Below are 14704 nucleotides of genomic sequence, written 5' to 3'. Positions count from 1 at the left end.
AAAAATAAGAAGAATAACTTTTAAAAACTTGTGCACAGACATCGGCATCCACACACCATAGGAAGACAGATTCTACAGATTAAGTTCAGGAAAGATATTCTAAAATAATCCCTCAGGAGAGAAAATCAGAATCTAGAGTTGCGATCATTTACTATCCAAAATATTGAGTTTTGTATTAAAAATTATGAGACATGCAAAGAAACAGGAAAATGTCACCCTTAGGAGAAAAATTTTTTAGTAGAAACTGACTCCCAGGTGTTTGGTTTTAGCAGACAAAAACTTCAAAGCAATTTAAAATATATTTTTAAAAATGAAAAGAAACCATATTTAAAGACTTAAAGTATAATGACTACTACTCAACAAATAGGAAATCTCAATAGAGAAAAAGAAACTACAAAAAAGAACCAAATGGAAATTCTAGAGTTGAAAAGTATAACAACTGAAATAAAACATTTATCTGATGGAGTTAACACAGATTTTATATGGTAAAAGAAAGCATCAGGGAACTTGAAGATAAATGAATAGAAAGTATCCAATCTGAAGAACAGAGAGGACAAACATTAACGAAAGATAAATAGAGCCTCAGAGACCTGTGGGACAATATCAAGTGTACCAATGAATGTGTAATGAGAGTCCCATAAAGTTTATCTGAAGAAACAATGGCTGAGCACTTCTCACGTTTGATGAAAAACATTAATCTACAGACCCAAAAAAGTAAAAAAAATGCCAAGTAGGACAAACATAAAAAGATACATACCTAGACATATACTTAAACTCCTGAAACCAAAGACAACAAGAAAATCTTGAAAGCAGCAAGAGAAAAGTAATTAATGGGAAAGCAGTAATGACAATACAATTAATGGCTAACTCCTTATTAGAAACAACAGAGCTCAGAAGGCATTGTAATGACATATTCAAAGCGCTGAAAGAAAAACTATAAACCAAAAATTCTACACTCAAGAAAATTATCCTTCAAAGTCGAAGGATAATTCAGTATCCTGGTCACACTACAGTACTATAGCTTGGCAAAGTGTTGCCAGTTGGGGAAAATTAGGTAAAGAAAACATAGGAATTTCTCTGTATTATTTCTGATAATTGCATATGAATCTATAATTATCTCAAAATAGAAAGTCTAATTTTTAAAATTATATGTAAAAATAAATGTATACATATTCCAAACATCAAAAAAACTGAATGGAATAAACGCTATCAATCAAAATACAAAGATTGTCAGATTGGCTAAAATACAATCCAAATATCTATCAATGCCTTCTGGTAATGGATAAACAAAATGTGCTTCATCTATACAACAGAATTAATCAGCCATAAAAATGAAAAACTACTAATACATGCTATAAGATGGATGATCCTTCAAAAGCATTAGGCTAAGTGAAAGATTCCAGACACAAAATATTCCATTTATATGAAATTTCTAGGAAAGGAAAATCTCTAGAGACAGTAGATCAATAATTGCCTGGAGCTGGAGTTGGGATAGGGATTGACTTCAGATGGGCACAAGGAGGACTTTTTGAGAAAATCGAAATGTTGTAAAACTGGGTTATGGTGATGGTTGTACAGCTTAAGACATTTACTAAGAAATCATCAAACTGCACACTTACAATGGTTGAACTTTATAACATGTTAATTATACCTCAATAAAACCGTTTGCAAAATTAAATTTAATGTTTATACCTCCTTTTTTAGGTTTGAAAAGAAAAGTTTTATTAGAAAGTATGCTGCAGAATAGTACAGTGGGTGCTTCAGCAAGAAAGGACTGCATATGCCATGGTGGATTTTCCTTACGGCTATTAATGGACCTTAAAGTGAGAGCTTAAGGGTAATTTGGACCATATTAGCCATGTAAGTCATGATAAATGATTGCATTTGTGGACAGTTTATACCTTTTATAAAAACAACTCAAGAAATTATCAGCCTAAAAGAAATCCACAAATTAAATATGTCAAACAACCAAACTAATAAAATTCAAATGAACATTTCCAGAATATAACTGAGAAATTTAAAGATATTACCTAACAAATTTTTTTGGCATATTATATACTCACTTATACTAATGGTACAAGTTTATATGCAGAAAGACAAGATCAACTCAGTAAAACCTCCCTCAGTATAAATTTGGCTATGGTTGATCTAGTCAGGTTTTTTTAGAGACTGCAATGCCTACCCTACAGTGTGTTCCTTGGCAACTCAATTCTCTCACCACCTTTCTTCCTTCAAACTACTACAAAACTTTTCTTTGCACAGTTGGACTATAATGTGCTTTGGCTTTTACTAGAATGTAAGCTCCACAGAAACAGGAACTTTTTCTGGCTCAGTGCTGTATCCCCAAAGCATGGAACAGTGCATGGCATATTGTACATATTGAAAGAATAAATGAATAAAATATATATAAAGTCCACTTTATTATGTGTTGGTATTTTACAATATTACTTTGATGTACTGTGTATCATTTTCAAATGGCGGTATCATAGTTACTAAATGAGAAATTAACATCTTATTCCATGAAAATGATTTTAGTTGCAAATTATCACTGCAAAAGAGAAAAGATTTTTTGTTTGCTTGCTTTGTCTTTGAAATTAGTAATAATTACACAGTAGTAGTTGTAGAATAAGTGTTATTTTGTTGTTAGAATGTCTAGTGGAGCTGGACATGCTTACCAGTATATTAAGAACTAAACTCCTGGGTGGATCACTCTGTATCAAAGCAGTCATAAATATGAGCCCTCTACTCTAAAAGTGTTTGCCAGTACTGTTTTCCAAGCCATTTCCCCACCAGACAGTAAGTGAATCTTATTACTTGAAATATGTTTATATTAATTTTTGAATTAACATTTGATTACAAACTAAAATTTAAAACTCTCCTACAGAACTCACAAATGCTGAAGAACATGTTGTAGATCTGTTTAAGAAGCACTGACCTAACTCATTATGCATTTCACCTGATAACGTTTCTCAGTTTTATGAGTAATTATTTTTCATTAGTATCCTCAATAAAAGTATGAAATAGTGCTTCAACTAATTATTCTATTCTGGGGGGTATTCTGTTTTTTAACTTTTTCATTGAAAACATCTGTCTTTAAATATTTCTCAGGCACACTTAATTTCTGATGTATCTTATGGTGGAAAATTCTGAAATCTCATCTGAGTACTTATTTAAATACTGAAGCAGATTGTTATGTGTGGAGGGGTCGCACAGTGGGGAGGGTGAGGAGGAAATCAAGGCTGCTCACTAGCAATCTTCTGGCCCACCCTCAGGCAGAGGCGATGGCAGCCTTTTAGGAAGGAAGACTAATTGCACTTCTAAATTTCCTCCACAGGGTGTCGGCTCTGAATTTGGGGATCTTGCACCCACAGAATTCTGATTAATCAATAATATGGAGTAATATTACATTGTCATTTGCTAATTTTTCAGAGAATTCTGCAAAGATTTCATTTCTAAAACTTAACTTTAAAAATCTGGTATTTGAGAGAAATTTGAAAAGACTGTCTAACTATTCAGATCTTCAAGGTTTAGTGAATTAATTCCCTTTATTCATTAATATAAATAAATACTAACTAGTGCTTACTGTTAGTAGGCTGCATACTGGGCTAGTTGCCGGGGTCACAGGACACAGCCTCTGTCTGAAGGAGTTCACACAATCAAGTTAAAGAGATATGCAAAATAAGCATTGCAATGCAGTGTAGTACATTCTTACATCTGATAGAGATGGCCTCTGAGGACACAGAGAGATAGCATATAACTACCCTGGGATTCGCAAAAGCTCCCTTGATGAGGAACAGACTGGTGAGGGCATGGATGGTGATGAGAATGAGCAGAAAGGATGTTGCAAGAAGCAGAAACAATACCAGCAAAGGCACTAAGGCAAGACAGAATTAGAGAACTTAGAATTAAAGAGGAGAGGTATGTGTGTCCTCTTATTCATTAGTCTTGTCCATCCATCAATCCATCCGTCCGTCCATCCATCCATCCATCCAACACTCATATTAATTCTGTTAAATTCCAGATGTTGATCTAAATGATAGGGACTCAAAGGTTATTAAGATTTTACTCCTATTACTTTAGAGGAAGCAGAGTCCAGTGAATCAGGAGAGACCTAAATAAATATAGAACCTCCTGTGTTTTTTTTTAATTATTGTGTTAAAAAACAAATAATATAACATAAAATTTACCATCTTAACCATTTTTAAGTTTACAGTGAAGTAGTGTTAAATATATTCACATTGTTGTGAAACATATCTCTAGAACTCTTTCATCTTGCAAAATTGAAACTCTGTACCTATTAAACACTAGTCTCAGCTTCCCTCTCCTCTAAGCCCTTAGCAACCATCATTCTACTTTCTGCTTCTATGAGTTTGAACACTTTAGATACTTCATATGAGTGGAGTCATATAGTATTTATCCTTTTGTGACTGGCTTATCTCATTTAGCATAATATCCTGGAGGTTCATACATATTGTAGCATGTGATGGGATTTCCTTCAAGTCTGCATAATATTCTACTCTACGTGTATATATCACATTTCTGTAACCATTCACTTGTCAGCAGACATTTAAGTTGCTTCCACCTGTGGGCTAGCGTAAGGAATGCTGCAGTGAGCATGGATATAAATATATCTCTTTGAGATCCTGCTGTGAAATTTTTTGGATATATACTCAGAAGTGGGATTGCTGGATCATATGCTAGTTCTATTTTTAATTTATTTTCGAGGAGACTCCATAATGTTTTCTTTATTTCTTCTTTTATTTTTGTTGTTGAGATGGGGTCTGGGGCCTCCCTATGTCACCCAGGGTGGTCTTGAATTCCTGGGCTCAAGTGGTCCTCCCGCCTCAGCCTCCCAAAATGCTGTGATTACAGGCGTGAGTCACTGTTCCCGGCTTCATGTTTTCTATAATGGTTGCACCATTTTACATTCCCACCAACAATGTACGAGGGTTCCAATTTCTCCACAACCTTACTACCGCTTGTTATTTTCTATTCTTTTGATAGTGTCCATCCTAATGAGTATGAGGTAATATTTCATTGTGGCTTTGATTTGCATTTCTCTCATGATTACACATGTTGGGCATCTTAGCATATGCCTGTTGGCCAATTTTTTTTTTTTTTTTTGAGATGGAGTCTCATTCTGTCACCCACGCTGGAGTGCAGTGGCATGATCTTGGCTCACTGCAACTTCTACCACCCAGGTCCAAGTGATTCTTATGCCTCAGCTTCATGAGTAGCTGGGACTACAAGCACCCACCACCACACCCTGCTAATCCTTTACCCATTTTTTAATCAGGTTGTTTTTTGTTGCTGAGTTATAAAAATTCCTTATAGATTCTGGATATTAACCTCTTATCAGATATATAATCTGTAAATATTTTTGCTATTCCATAGGTTGCCTATTTACTCTGTGGATTGTTTCCTTTGGTGTGCAGAAGATTTTAAGTTTGATGTGGGCCCATTTGTCTATTTTTGCTTTTGTTGCATGTGCTTTTGGTGTCATGTTTAAAAAAATCATTTCCAAACATGATGGCACAAAGCTTTTTCTTTATATTTTTTCTAAGAGTTTCATAGTTTTAGGTCTTATGTTTAAGTCTTTTATCCATTTTGAGCTATTTTTTGGTATATGGCATAAGATAATGGTCTGACTTCTATTTTTTTTTTTTTTTTTTTGCATTTGGATATACAGTTTTCCCAGCATCATTTGTTGAAGAGACTATCCTTTCCCCATTGTGCAGTCTTGGGCACGTCTACCAGGCTTTCCAGCTTTCAACGCTTGTTGAAAATCATTTGACCTTGTAAGCAAGGCCAAATGATTCATTAATTTGGGCATCATTTATTTCTGGGTGTCTTTTTTTCTGATCCATTAGTCTACATAGCTGTCTTTATGCCAGTACCACACCATCTTAATTACTGTTGATTTGTAATGTGTTTTGCAATCAGAAAGTGTGAGGCCTCCAGCTTTGTTCTCCTTTTTTCAAGTTTATTTTGGCTATTCGAGGTCCCTTGAGATTCCATACAAATTTTAGGATGATTTTCTCTATTTCTACAAAAAATGCCACTGGGATATTGATAGGAATTGCACTGACTCTATAGATGGCATTCTGCAGTAGGGAAATTTTCAGAATATTAGGTCTTCTAAGGCCGGGCACAGTGGCTCACGCCTGTAATCCCAGTACTTTGGAAGGCCAAGGTGGGCGGATCATTTGAGGCGAGGAGTTTGAGACCAGCCTGGCCAACATGGTGAAACCCTGTCTCTAGAAAAATACAAAAAATTAGCTGGACATGGTGGTGCACACCTGTAATCCCAGCCACTGGGGGAGGCTGAGGAAGGAGAATCAATTGAGCCCAGGAGATGGAGGTCACAGTGAGGCAAGATCATGCCACTGCACTCCAGCCTGGGTGACAGAGTGAGACTCCATCTCAAAAAAAAAAAAAAAAAAATTAAGTCTTTTAATCTATAAACACAGGATCTTTTTCCATTTATTTGTATCTTCTTTGTTTTTTTCTATCAATATTTTGTAGTTTTCAGTGTACAACACTTTCACCACCTTGGTTAGGTTTATCTTTTTTGATGCGACATTAAATGGGATTGTTTTCTTAATTTTCTTTTCAGATTATTAGTTATTAGTGATTTTTAAAAAGCAACTGATTTTTGTGTATTGATTTTGTGTCCTGTAACTTTGTTGAAATATTTTATTAGTTTTAACAGGTTTTTGTGGAATCTTTAGAATTTTCTGCACATGAGATGATGTTTGCTGCAAACAAATAAGTTTACTTTTTTTCCCAATTTGGATGCCTTTAATTATTTTTCTTATCTAATTGCTCTGGCTAGGATTTCCAGTACTATGTCAAGTAGTAGTGGCAAGAGTGGGCATCCTTGTCTTGTTCCTAATCTTAGAGAAAGCTTTCAAATCTTTCACCATTAGATATGATGTTAGCTATGAGCTTTTCATACATGGCTTTTATTATTATGTTGAAGTAGGGTTTTTTTCTTCACAGTTTGTTGAATATTTTCATCATGAAAAGATGTTGAATCTTGTCAAATGCTTTTTTTCTGCATCAATTCAGTTGACCATGTGGTTTTGTTCTTCATTCTATTAATTGTGTGTGTTATAATGATTGATTTCCATATGTTTAACCATTCTTGCACTCCAGATATAAATCCCAGTTGGGCATGGAGGATAATGCTCTTGATGTGCTGTTAAATTTGTTTTGATAATATTTTGTTGAATATTTTTGCATTAATATTCATCAAAGATATTGGTCTGTAGTTTTCTTTTCTTGTGTCTTTGTCTTATTTTGGTATCAGGGTAATGTTGGCCTCATTAGCATGAGTTTGGAAGTGCTCCTTCTTCTTCAATTCTTTGGAGGAGTTTGGGGAAGATTGTAATTAGTTCTTCTTTAAATATTTGGTAGAATTCTACACTGAAGCTGTCTGGTCCTGGGCTTTTCTTTGCTGGGAGGTGGCCAGGTAATTATGTTTCTAGAATTTCTTCCATTTCTTCTAGGTTACCCATTTTGTTGACATATAATTTGCTCCTGCCTCTTTATTGAATGTGTTTAATTCTCTCCATCTTTACCACCAAACTAGCCTAAGTTGTTAATCACCTCTTTTCTCAAATTACTATAGTAGCCATTTCATTGTTCTCCTTGCTTTCACCCTCTCTTATTTATTTTTCACACTGAGAACAGTATACTTTTTGAGTATAAATCTGAGTATGCCATTGCCCTTGCTTGAAATAATTCAATGGCTTCCAGCTGCTCTGAGACCAAAGGCAAAATGCTTAGCATGCCCCTGCCTGGTTTGAGCACCTCTACCATTTTCTGCAGCTTCAACTTACTCTCCTCTCTATTCCCCACCCACTTCATCAGCTACAAAGCCCTTCTCTGTATTTTTGTTCTCATTACATGTCTTCCTTCTGCAATAGGGCCTTTACCATACTGTTCTTTGTACATGGAATGCTCTTTTAGAAATTCACCTCTATCCATCCTTCAAATCTCAATTCAGTTATTGTTTTTCCCTTAAAAATATGAGTGTATAAATTTATTTTTTTTGTTTGTTTTTGTCATTTTTTTTTATTTTTTATTATACTTTAAGTTTTAGGGTTTGATGGCAAGCACTAATGGTCAGAAAAAATAAAATGTAGTCTTTACAGTAAAAAAAAATATTGTTTTTCTGGAAAGAAGCTTTTACTGACCTCTTAGACTTCCTCATACTCTCTCATGGTACCATGGATCTGTAATTTTTACCATTTATCATTCTTACAATAATACATCTATTTATGTGACCATTTGAATAATGCCTGTTTCCCCCCATATACACCAGTAAGTTTATATTTCTCCCCACTACTGAAAATTTAACTTCTAATTCAGTGCTCAATAAATATTCATTGAATGAATCAATAAATGAAAACATATGGTCTGGCAGATTGCATATTCCAAAAATGCCACAACAATATCCTCTATTCCACATGCTCTTTTTAACATGTGACTTTAATGCTCCTCCACTGAGAACTGAAGATTATGATCCCTCCTCTTAAGTCTAGGTAGGTTGGTGAATACAATGATGCTGTGTTATTTCTGGGGCTAGGCCATACAAGGCAACAGCTTATGCCTGGTTCTTTTGAGACCCTTTTTCCTGGAACTCAATCACCATGTCATGGGGAAGGCCAAATCCAAATAGCCTGGGTCAGGCATAGTGGCTCACGCCTGTAATCCCAACACTTTGGGAGGCTGAGGCAGGCAAATTGTTTGAGCCCAGGAGTCTGAGACCAGCCTGGGTAACACTGTGAAACCCTATCTCTACAAAAAAAAAAAAAAATTAGCCAGTGTGGTGGCCTGCATCTATAGTCCAAACTACTTGGGAGGCTGAGGTGGGAGGATCACCTGATCCCCAGGAGGCAGAGGATGAAGTGAGCCAAGATCACGCCACTGCACTCCAACCTGGGCAACAGAGCTAGATCCTGTCTCAAAAAGAAAAAAAAAAGAAACAAACAAAATACCCAACAACAAATAGCCTGTAGAGAAGACCACGGAATAAAGGACTAAGACCTTCATTTCACAGTCCTGGCTAAAATGCCAGCACCATCTTGGAGCAATGAGTGTGAGCCATCTTGAAAATGGATCCTCCAGCCTCCAGTTGAGACACTCCAGCTAGTATTATATACAGCGGCCATCTCTGTAAAGCCCTGCCCCCAAATAAATTACTGCTATTGTTTTAAGCCACAAAGTTTTGGGGTGATTTGGTACATAGCAAGAGAGAACTGGAACATATACTAAAAGAAATTCATACTTAACTGACAAAATATCCAGATTAGGTTGTCAAGATCACTAAGTCAGATTGAATATTTGATCACTCTTAAAGTGCTTTTCAATTAACCATTTCAATAATTGAACAGAGGAAGTAACCATCAAAGCAGCACATCAAAGGGTCAAAAAGAAATCTTATTAAGGATGTATGCCTTTTCACCCAATCTAGACCCCGGTTCTATGCTTATTCTGCCCACTCTCTTTTTCTTCTTCAGTCTCTCTTCTTTCCTACCTTAATTTCACATTCTTAAACTATTTAAATCTACAAAATTGCTTTGTTCTAAATTTTGTGATACAGGGTTCAGGCTGATGACAATTTTGTGATTAGTAGAAAAGTAGCTTGAAAGACTAGTACAAAAATAATAGAAATACCTGATCAAAGGAATTTGCAGTGACAACTCTTCTGAATAAAATTATTTGGAATAGTTTAGGCTCTTGATTGTACTTTTTATGCTTTGCAGCATGTAGCTAATTGGATATGTACAAATTGAGAAATTTACTGGATTTGCTGCAACCTGGCTGCTGATTAAGCTGGTAAAGTGTTCATGTTTGTGTGGTGGGCATATCATTAATCTGTCCCTGGAGTACACCTTGATAATAAGCATGGCTCCAGTCTTCCATTAAAGTTAAGTGCCTACTGACAGGATGCAAACAGAGCATAGTACATTGTAAATAAAGAGTGCCAGTTCTTCAGTTTGGCTGCCTGGGTTTGAATCCTGGCTTATCATATTTTAATTATGTCACTATGGCCAGGTCAATTATTCTTTTCAAGGTCAATTTTTTAGCTGTGTAATAGGTACTAAATGATACCACATCTTGAAGATTATTAGGAAGATTAAAGGGGATAATCCATGTGAAACATTCAGCAAGTGCTTGGCCATAGGAAGTGCTCAGTAAGTGCCAACTCTTACATTGTGTCCATCTTATGACTCATTGCTTCCAGTTTCATTCGATATAGCCAATCTCTGCATGACCTTTATAGAACTATGATGTATGTGAAACAACTTTGGAAGAAATGAGTTCGTTTACAACATGCAAGACTATCTCTCACCATATCAAATCATTCATTCCCCTTTCTACTTCTCTTGTGACCATGTTTGTTGCATTTTTTTTTTTTAAATGGAGTCTTGCTCTGTCACCCAGGCTGGAGTGCAATGGCACAGTCTCGGCTCATTGCAACCTCCACCTCCCGAGTTCAAGCGATCCTCCCACCTCAGCCTCCTAAGTAGCTGGGATTACCGGCACACAACACCACCCCCGGCTAATTTTTGAACTTTTAGTAGAGATGGGGTTTCGCCATGTTGGTCAGACTGGTCTTGAACTCCTGACCTCATGATCTGCCCACCTTGGCCTCCCAAAGTGCTGGGATTATAGGTGTGAGCCACTGAGCCTGGCCTGTTGCAATTTTATTACAAGTTCACCAGCCAAAGAACAACCCTCACTCCCAGTTTACTCTAGTTAACTTGGGGAACCAGAATGCCATTTAGAAAATTAAGTACACAGCACACTGAACAATACAATAGTGTTTTTTAACAGATTTCCAGAAACTTACCACCATAGAATTGTTTAATAAAGCTTCAGGTAAATCTAGATGAACATGTATTTAAATATGATCATAGAATGATTTCACAATGAGGTTAAACGGACAACGATGTAGTATGTTTCCTTTTCAAAGGATTTGTCTACATAGTGCGATGGAATTTTACTATATTAAGATATAACTGGCCTGGCATGGTGGCTTATTCCTGTATTCCCAGCACTTTTGGAGGCCAAGGCAGGCAGATCACTTGAGGCCAGGAGTTTGAGACCAGCCTGGCCAACATGGTGAAACCCCTTCTTTGCAAAAATACTAATTAGCCAAGCATGGTGGTTCATAGTAGTCCCAGCTACTCAGGAGGCTGAGGTACAAGAATCGCTTGAATCCATGAGGCGGAGGTTGCCGTGAGCTGAGATCACACTACTGCACGCCGGCCTGCGTGACAGAGTGAGACTTTGTCTCAAAGAAAGAGAGACATAACTGATATGATTAACTACAAAAGTGTATTAAGACAATTTAAAAATTCAAAATCAACTATGCTGGAAAGTGAAGTATTTTACAGTCATATAGACTGGAAATTTTCATATAATCATATAGACTGGATGAAGAGGAAACTTTCAACTCCACTGCCTGATTCAGGCCTGCAACACAATCCCAAATGGTGTTAGAAAAGCATGTTTCTATATTAGAGTTAATATGAACAAATTAATTATTTTTACCCCATGATGTGACATTTTATGACATATATTTTTAACATGGGAATAAAATAATGGGTATTACATTGATAATGATGTGGAGTAGAATAATAGTAGTTTTAGCACATGGTAGTATTCTAAGTGCTTCTCACCAATGGTCCTCTTTAATCTTTATAGCAGCACCATGAAGGATATGAGATTACTATTCATTTATAGATGAGGAAACTGGATTTTAGAGAGAGAGAAAATAATTACCCAAGTCACACAGATATTTAGCAAGAGTCAGAACTAGCCTTTTAACATGTATCTGTCCAACTTCAGAGCCTATTTATTTAACCACTATGCTGTTTATAAGTTGGATTGCATTAAAATTAAGAACTTCTATTCTCTAAAAGACACTATTAAGAAAGTAAAAAGGTAAAACAATGTTTGAAAGAAGATATTAGTAATATCTATATCTGACAAGGAATAATATCCAGAAGATATGTGTGTGTGTGTGTGTGTGTGTGTGTGTGTGTGTGTGTGTGCATGCATGTATCTTTTACCAATTAATAAGAAAAAGACAATACAACAGAAAAACGTGTAAAAGGTTTGGACAGGTGCTTCATAAAAGAGGAGAACCAACTGGCCAATTAATATATGAAAATGTGCTCAATTTCATTATTCAGCAAGAAAATGAAAATCAAAACAATAGGGAGATATCACTGCACACCTACTAGGAAGGCTAAAATTAAAAAGACAGACATACTAACTATTAGTGGTGAGGGAAAGTACCTGGAAATTTTCTATACTGCTTTTGGGAGTACAGTTTGATAGAACCACTTTAAAGAAGTGGATATATTGGTTTTCCAGCAACTACTAAAGGTAAACATTCTCATATTCTATGATCTGGCATTTTAACTCATAGATTTAACCCCCCAAAATGCATGGGATTGTGCATAGATGTATGCCAAAGACAGGTACAAGAATATTTATTGTGCCATCATTTGTAAAGCCCCCAAAATAGAAACAATTCAAATGTCCACCAACAATAAATGAGTTAAAAAAAGAAACTGTAATACATTCATGCAGTGCAATACTATATAGCAACAAAAATAAACAAACCATAACTACACACAACATGGATGAGTCTCACAAGCATATTGTTGATGAAAAGGAACAAAACACAGGAGCATACAGTGTATGATTCAGTCTTGGTCTATTTAGTATTACATAAAGGAATACATGAGGCTAGGTAATTTATCAAGAAAAGAAGTTTACTTGGCAGGTAATATAAGAAGAATAGCACCAGCATCTGCATCTGGTGAGGGCTCCAGGCTGTTTCCACATGGGGTGGAAGGAGAAGGTGAGCCATGTGCAGAGATCACATGGTGAGAAAGGAAGCGACGGAGTTGGAAGTGAACATCACTTTTTTAACAGCCAACTCTCCTGGGAACTAATAGAGTGAAACTCATTCCTCACTGCAAGAATGGCACCAAGCCATTCATGAGGGATCCAACTTCATGATCCAAACACCTCACATTAGGCCCAACCTCCAACATTGGGGATCAAATTTCAACATGAGGTTTTGGGGGATGAACTTCCAAACTGTAGCAGACTCTACTTATAAAGTTAAAAATTGGCAGAACTAATTGATAATGATAGATAAGCAAGTAGTTACTACTGAAGGTAGTAATGACTGGGAAGGAGACTAATAAAGCCTCCTGTTATACTGATAATGTTCTAGTTTTTAGTCTGGGTAGTAGGTACACAAGTGTATTCACTTTGTGAAAATCCATCAAGTTATACACAAAAGATTTGCACTTCTGTATGTATACACAGTTTAGGTGGGTAAAGGGGGAAGTAATCTTGCTCAAGTCTATGCTCCTGGCCCATAGGTGTTAGCTGATGGGGAAGGTTTTTATTTTGTGGTCATGAAGCTCACCCTTGGTTCTCTACATCCTCTCTGTTGTACTTCCAGAAGCCAAGGGACGGAATGAGGCTCCAGGTGGCTGGTTATGGCCTTTCTTTGCCTTCTAGAATGGGTAGACACAATAAGCCTACCATAATCCTTCTCCTACTCATTAGACCTTACCAATCCTTGTCTTCACACTTTTGACCAATTCTTGCTGTGGGATTGTCCTCTCATATTGTTGTTATTCATTGGAGCTTTTTTTTTCCCCAGCTATTGCCCAATTTGCCATTTTTTATACCCGTAGACATGACATATTTATACCCTTTTCTTATCTCACTTATCAAACAGTAGCCAAAATAGAGACTAAGCGGAACTTATCTCTTAGCATTTGACCTTGTTGATTGTGATTGAGATTGGGACCCAGGCAGAAGCATGACAAAGCAGGAAGAGCTAGAGATTAAGGCTTTCACAGTGGTCTTTGGATAAAGCTTCCGAGAATTAACTGAGAAATAAAACACACCAAAGCAGGAATAGAAACAGAAATAGAATAAAGTCGCTGAGAATTACAATTCTGAGAACTCAAATATTTCTGTGGTTTTCAAAAATTGCTTGATATATCTATGACCATAGGCCATGGACAGTACTTTACGTATAATAATAATAAATTAATATTTGGAGTTTAATATGTGCTAGGTATTGTGTTAAGTGCTTTTACATATATTATCTCATTTAACCCTTATAACCACTCTATAAGAGGTATTATAATTATAGTCATCTCCATTTATAGATGAGGAATTTGAAGTCTAGAAATATTAACTAACTCACCCAAGATTCCCCAGTAAATGAGTGGTATTATTGGAATTTGAACTTAGATACATCTGATCCAAAATTCCCATATCTTAATCAGTACATTATACTACTTATTTATTGCATAAAAGATAAGTCTGTGCTAATTGAAGATTGTGGGTGAGAATCTGCGAGTGAGGGCCAAGATGAGGTATATTACAGTAAAGTGTCATAATGATGGAGTGGAATTCAGAAATTGAGACTACATATGATACAAATCAGGTGTAATATGGAGAGACCATCAGTAAACACAAACATATGCCCTATTATTTTATTTTTATTGGATCTGAATGCATGGTACATTCATCAAAGATGTCTCTATCCTCTTAACATTCATCAGCATGTTACTTGTTTAGAAACTCAAGGTTCTTGTATGTGTTAACTGAGACTAATTTATAAACATTATGGGTTTTACACATC

Source organism: Hylobates moloch, unplaced genomic scaffold, assembly GCF_009828535.3.
Source record: "Hylobates moloch isolate HMO894 unplaced genomic scaffold, HMol_V3 SCAFFOLD_1, whole genome shotgun sequence".
Classification (NCBI taxonomy): Eukaryota; Metazoa; Chordata; class Mammalia; order Primates; family Hylobatidae; genus Hylobates; species Hylobates moloch.
This window is presented reverse-complemented; position numbering follows the sequence as displayed.